This window comes from Phascolarctos cinereus, unplaced genomic scaffold (assembly GCF_003287225.1).
Source record: "Phascolarctos cinereus isolate Bilbo 61053 unplaced genomic scaffold, phaCin_HiC Scaffold_7;HRSCAF=346, whole genome shotgun sequence".
In the NCBI taxonomy this organism is placed as follows: domain Eukaryota; kingdom Metazoa; phylum Chordata; class Mammalia; order Diprotodontia; family Phascolarctidae; genus Phascolarctos; species Phascolarctos cinereus.
This window is the reverse complement of record NW_027556180.1, coordinates 110,755,599-110,762,934: the sequence shown is the minus strand read 5'-3', so window position 1 is coordinate 110,762,934 and position 7,336 is coordinate 110,755,599. Positions and strand designations below refer to the sequence as shown.

Sequence of the window (7,336 nt, the reverse complement as noted above, 5' to 3'; positions counted from 1 at the left end):
TATCTATCTATCTGCAAATCCATACTATACATACTTCTACTCACAAGATCTTTCTCTAGATGTAGATATCATCTTACTTCATACATCCTTTGTTGTTAATTTGGGTGTTAATCATAATCAAAATGACTAGGTTGTTCAAAGTTGTTCTTACAATAATATTGCACCCCCATCGACGCATCAGAAGCAATGGACAGATGGAAGTAACGAGCTGCTTGTGGTACTACTGCTGTTCAGGTTTTTTCTCCCTGCTGAAAGTGATGCTCTCAGCACAGGGCTGAAAACACTGGAACAAGATGTCCTGCAGCCACCAGCATGATTAGAAATATAATGGAGTTTCAGTCCATAAGTGCCAAGTGCACAAAAACCAAAAGCAATGACACCGTAAAGAAAAGCCTCATCAACAGGTTTTTGTTCATGCTTTCCTGGCAGCTGTATTGAAAAGCCATGACAGGATTATCACTATCATGGACTTCAGCAACAACAGTAAATACCCATCAACCTGTGCCAGTGACCAAACCATTCACATCTAGATCACTAAGGATTTCTTGCAGCAGGAATGTCAAAGTCTTTGACTTAATGTGAAATTGGACCATGCCACCTTGGTGTGCTTCAGCCCTGGCTGCAGAGTATTTTCAAGATGAACATGAAATAAGTTGGTAGCAGTAGTTCCCAGCCTATTGTAGAAGACTTTCCTAAGAAGCACAAGGCACCGGTCATCAACATAGGCATTGCTGAGACAGGAAAACTCATCATGTCTGTCTCCAGTGACACTATGATCATCATCTGGACCCTAAAGTAGGAAGTGCTGTTCATCATCAACAAGAAACAGATGAATAACATTTACATGGTCATCTCCCCTTATAGCAGATTTGTAGGTTTGTGTGGTTTCATTCCTATGCTAAAGTGTGGGAAGTTTGCTTTAGCAAAAGTGGACAAGTCCAGGAAGTGACACATGCCTTTGAAATTAAGAGCCTTGCTGCTGGTATCCACTTCTTGGGTTTCTCCAGTGATTCCTGCCAGATGGCAAATGTCTTCAAAGATGGGATGTGGAAGTTGGACCACAGATGTAAAATGCAAGCATCAACAAGACCCCTACCTCTTGTTGACGGGAGTATACAATGAGGCAGCCATCATGCCTTGCATCCTGGAACCCTCTCCAGATGCCCAGAAGCTCTGGCCAGAAGCAACAACATATGGCTCTCTAACACAAAGAGAGGTGAAGAAGAAGAGAGCTTTAACAAGGTCCACAGGGAGTGTGTGACTGAAATGACCTTTGACACCACAGGTCAGTACCTGGCTTCCTGTGGAAACAAGCTGGTAAGGATCTTCCAAAATATCACTGGCCACAGGGCCATAGTGGAGATACAAGGGCTCCTCAAATGAGCCCCCAGAGAAACTACCCAACAGAGCCTGAATAAGCAGCTGGCTCAAGCTCAGGCTACTCTCAAAAGGCTGAGGGACATGAAGTTCTGAGAAAGGAAAAGTTGGACTTAGAAGGGATCAATGAGAGATGAGGGAATCCTTATGCAGCTGCTCCTATTCCCCTCCTCCCTCAGTCCAGGGTGGCTTGGAAACAGGGGCTTTTGAAAGGGAGGAGCAGCATAATAGGATTTCTCTATCTTGTTTTTCTCCTTTTCTTCACTCCAACCCCTTCTGTCAACTAGACATTTTTGGGCTGCAGGCTAAAACTAGCTGCCCTTCCACCAGTGAAGGCCTGGTCCCTGGGTCTCTGCAAACATTCCATATCGGTATTCTGACACCTGTCAAATAAAAATCTTTCTATGCCCCCTGATTCTGTGACTCCAGGCCCTACTTTTTCTCCAAGGAAAGACCTCAGACCCATAAGCCTATTGTCTTGGCAGCTGTCTTTGGGCATAGGTAATAATTAATTATGGTACTTGTCCTTGCTGTGGGTTGAAGGGACAAATTCCAGTCAGACCTGGACAGTATTATAAGATGAAAAGAGAAATGAGTGGACTTAGCAGAGGGCAGAGTCAGAATTAACTTTAATCTTGTGGCAGTCCATTTGTAAGTGTGATTAGAGGTAGGCTGAAGCTGGATTTTAGAAAGAGACTAAAGTTCAATGGATGCCAGAATGGATGGGTGTTTTGTTTCCAAATAATGGAGCTAGGGCTGAGAGACGTGAAAGTTGGGTCACTATTTACCCATGATTCTTGGCTCAGGGGTAACCCAGACAGGCCACTAACTCCTCAGTTCTGTTTTCATTTTCCTCTATATCACAGCTTGTGAAAGGAGAGAAATGATACCCACCTGTTAACCTACCTCCAGAAGAGTTGTGAGGGCAGATGTGTCATGTTTTTCCATTTTGGAGAAAAAGTGCTAAAACTTTGAATACAGGAAAAGAAAAACAAACAAACAAGTAGTATTGCTGTTACTGTATACAATGTTCTTCTGGTTCTGCTCATCTCGTTCTTCATTTTTTCATACAAGTCTTGCCATGTTTTTTCTAAAATCATTGAGCTCATTATTTCTTATAGCACTAGTACTCCATCACAGTCATATATCACAACTCATTTAGCCATTCTCCAACTGTTGAGAATCTCCACAATTTGCATTTCTTTCCTACTACAAAAAGAGATGCTATAAATATTTTAGAACACATGAATTCTTTTCCTTTTCTTCTAATCATCTTGGTAAACAAATCTAGTGGTGGCATAGCTGAATCAAAGGGTATAGACAGTTTTATAACTCTGGGCATAATTCCAAATTGGTCTACAAAACAATTGGCCAGTTCACATTTCCACCAACACTGAATTAGCATCCTAATTTTTCCACATCCCCTCCAACATTTATTGCTTTCCCCTTCTATTATTTTTAGCCAATATGATAGGTATAACATGATACTCAATGTTGTTTTAATTTGCATTTCTCTAATCAATAGATTTTGAGCATTTTTTCATGACTAAATACTGTTTTGATTTCTTCATAAGAAAACTGCCCATTCATATCCTTTGACCACTTATCAATTGAGGAATTACCCATATTCTTATAGATTTGACAGAGTTCTTCCTATATTTGAGATATGAGGCTATCTGAGAAACTGTTTTAAAAATGTTTTTTCCCAATATTTTGTTTTCCTTTTGATCCTGGCTGTGTTTGTTTTATTTGTATAAAACCTTTTTAATTTAATGTAATCAAAATTATCTATTTTACAACACACATGCTTTCTATTTCTTGTTTATTCATGAATTGTTCACCTATTCATAAGTCTGATAAGCAATGTTCCACGTTCTTAAAATTTTCTTGTAATATTTCCCTTTATATCTAGCTTATGTATCTATTTTGATCTTATCTTGGTAAATGGTGTAAGATATGGGTCTGTGCCCAATTTCTTCCAGACTGCTTTCTAGCTTTCTCAACAATTTTTACCAAATAATGAATTCTTATCCCCAAACTTAGCTTTGTACTTGTCCAACACAAGGTTACTATAGTCATTTGTTGCTGTAGACTGTCATACATATTAAGATAGATGTAAATGCTTCCATCCAATAGAAAATGACTGGCTCCTATGTGGCATGGATAACTATCTAATTTAGTATCTGTCCAAGGGAGACAGTGATTTACACATTTGTGGGGAATAAGAGGAGGGTCATATCTGTACCCTCTAGGCATACAGCCTACTGACTGGGGGCAGGCAGAATCTAGAACTTCCATGTCTGAGTGCTCTCATATTTATTCTCTTTTCTCTAAGAAGGGCATCATGCTGAAATTATATCTATCTACCACATCTCAGGGAGAGCAATATGCTGTCCTTGTGACCCTTTAGGGAAAGAAATACTTAGTTTACTTTAGCCAGTTTATTTCCCTTCTGTTAAACACTGTTTACACAAACGGCAATCACAAATATCTTATAAACATCTTTCTAAAATAAAGAAGTAAACAGAAATCAAAGAAATTATACAGACAAGAGTAGACAAGGGAATATACAAGAGTGAACAAGCAGCTCTATGACTGGGAGCAAAGTAAGCACTCAATTCAATTAAGGAGGGGTAGGATATCTTGGGAGAAAAGACCATTGTTATGAGCCTCTATGGTTGCAGACACTAGGAATAAAAAAAAATGTTGGGGAGACAGTTTCCCTACACATTCCACACAAATTTGCACTTGGATTTTTTGGGGCCACATCTCTCAAACTTTCCCTAACTTCTATCTACCTGAACAGATATACAGTGTTGTCCTTAGAAGATGTTTCATTCAGTCAAATGTCAAATGTTCTTCCACATATTCAGCCCGTAGGGTTGTCCCTCAGGGAACCACTTACCCACTGAGGGACTGTATATAGTCATAAAGCAGGCAGAAAACATCTGTACATGCTTCAGTTTCTAAGTGGTTTCCCCAGGACATTCACAGAATATCTGTGCATGCTCTAAATGGGTGGGGGAATTTAAGCAAAGGGATTTCTGGGTGAATCAAGAAATGCATTTTGTTGATCGGCGGTCCTTGTGGTTAGCCTTGAATTCAGCTAGAGAAGTAAAATGAGGAAGGAGAGCATGTCAATCATGGGGAACAGTCTATATACAAAGGCATGAAACAGGGAAGATAAATTGTTCTCAATTATTTTAAGGGCAAATAACAGGCTTGATTTGGTTTCAGGCATTAATGATTTCTTTTTAATGATCTCTTTTATCATTTATGTACTATAGAATCTTACTTGAAAAATATGTTTTGAATCTTAGGTAACTGTTCTCTTACAGAAGATAAAAAGGCCTACGAGGAGAAAAAGGCAGTAGAAAGAGAAAATAATGTAGCTTATACTTGTAACTGAGTAATAGACTCCTATAAGAAGCAAATTAAGATAAAAACTTAATAGTATTTAAAAGTGCCCACTTTAAATCTATGTGTATGCATGCATACATGTATGTATATATGTATATACATACATACACAGATATTTACATGAATTATATATGCATATATTTGAAATGGACACATAGTTGGAAATAGGCAAAGGCTATCTGCCAATGCTCAAATTTCTAAGTGGTTCTGTAGGGGAGGAGGAACATTACAGAAAATAATTAATATATCCAAAATAGAGGGGGGAAAGGGAGGGAAGGGAAAAGCATTTACATAGCTCCTACTGTGCACCAGGCACTATGTTCAGTGCTTTAAAATATTGTTTCATTGAGCTTCACAATACCCTTGCAAAGCAGGTGCTCTTTTTATCCCTATTTTAAAGTTGAGGAAACTGAGGCAGATAGAGGTTAAGCAACTTGCCCAGGGTCACACAGCTATTTAATGTATGAGGTGAGACTTGAACTCAGTTCTTCCTGACTTCTGGCAGTAAGGTGGCACAGTGGGTAGAGTACTGGTCCTGGGTCAGGAAGACTCATCTCCCTGAGTTCAAAACTGGCTTCAGCATTCAGAGCACAAAGGCTAGAGTTTTATAATAATTACAGTGAATTGAGGTCCAAATTAGAATGAGGTAGAGATGGGAAAATATCTAAGTGCAGCATTCAACGTTGTGGAAAGAAGACTTATGTAACTACAGAGTTGTAGTGCCATTAGAAGCTGTGAATTTCCAAATAAATCTGAACACTTGCATTTATTAAAAAAAAAGAAACTAGCCTCAGACACTTACTAGTTGTGTGAACCTGGGCAAGTCACTTAAATCTGCCTCAGTTTCCTTATCTATAAAGTGAATTGGAGAAGGAATTAGCAAACCACTCTAGTATCTTTGCCAAGAAAACCCTAAATGGGGTCGTGAAGAATCACACATGACATCAGACGCAACTGAGACAACTCAACGACTTCTTGACTTCAGGCCCAGAGGTCTATCTATTGTACCACCTAGCTTCCTCTACATTACAATAATAATATATAAACAGTATATTATACTATTATAATAACATATGCAAAATTTATATATGTGTGTATGTACATACATGTATATACATATATATGTGTGTATATATATGTCACATATATATGTGTGTGTGTGTATATATATATATATATGTGTATATATATGTGACATATATACAGAAATATGTGACTAAACATTTACACAGAGTAAATGTCCTAGGCTCCCTCATCTTGAGCAGCTTCCCCTGGCAGTCTGTCAGGTGCCAACAGAGCAACAAGCTAGAAGAACAAAGGTAGGTTTTCCCTTCTCCCAGGTCCCTTTTCCTTCTCCCACCCCTCCCATTCATATTATACCTAGAGAGAAAAAATAAAGTGAATATATCTAAAACTAGTAACTGAAGAAAAAAATGATTTTCTGCTTATAAATATAAATGAAGCAGTTTAACAATGTATAATGCTATTTAGTGGTTTATCAAATAAAATAATACATGTAAAGTGCTTTGTACAATTTAAAATTGAATATATCAGCTGTTCCTATTATTAAATGTGTATATAAAGTTACGTATTCAAAGACCTGTGATTTCATCAATGTGCCTATTCTATTTACATAGATTGCATTTCCTCTAACACCTTAGCAGATCATTCCCACAAGTTGCTGTGCAAGAATTTTTTTTAAATGTTCATTATTTAGTTACACACTGCTTATTGACAAACTCCTTCTGAACTTCTGAAGCTAGTCCTCAACAGACATGAAGTATGCCATGGGGTTAGTATTCATAGATTTTCATACTTTGTGGTACCTGTTAGATTCTGATCTTCAAACATCTTTTAGAAGCCTGCATCAGCTTCACACTGGGAAGGGATATCAAAATAGAATTTTAATGGAATTTTTATTGTTAGTATTAATAATAACAACTCAAATTTCTTTTACATTTTAGGTTAATTAAGCATTTACCTCAATGTTATCCTGTGAAGAAAATAGTAAAGGTATTCATCTCACTATTTTACAAGAATTGAATTTCAAATAGTGTCATAAGGCCTACAGAAGACTTACAGGAAATGCAACAATCATCTTCATATTTCTGGATTAACCCATGGAAAGGGGAATGGACTATTTCTCCTTTGAAAAAAGAAGGTAGATAGATATATAGGAACAAAAAGAAAAATTTAGTCTCAAAATAAGGGGGGAAAACCTTGATAATTAGAGCTGCATGAAAATGGAATAGGCTGCTTCTGGAAGAAGAAATTTTGTGGTCATTAGAGATTAAAAAAAAAAACTATTGAATGACCTCTTGTTGGTATGTTGTAGTGGTAATCCTTTTCTAATTACTGATTGGACTAGATGGTCTTTGAAGTCCCTTTCAACCCTGAGAGGGTAACACTGAGAAGGAGCAGTTAATGAGATTAAAAAAGGACATAGCTTCTAAAAATAGAAAGTGATGACCTTTTTTGTATTTGATCTCATAAGGTGCATTACTACAATTGGAATTAATACTGTAAATTCTTCAATCAA

At 37.5% G+C, this 7,336-nt stretch overlaps 1 pseudogene; it reads left to right on the top strand.

Annotated features, from left to right (window-relative positions):
- The first annotated feature begins 591 nt into the window (after positions 1-591).
- Positions 592-1,473, top strand: LOC110212471 (transducin beta-like protein 2; annotated as a pseudogene).
- Positions 1,474-7,336: the final 5,863 nt, after the last annotated feature.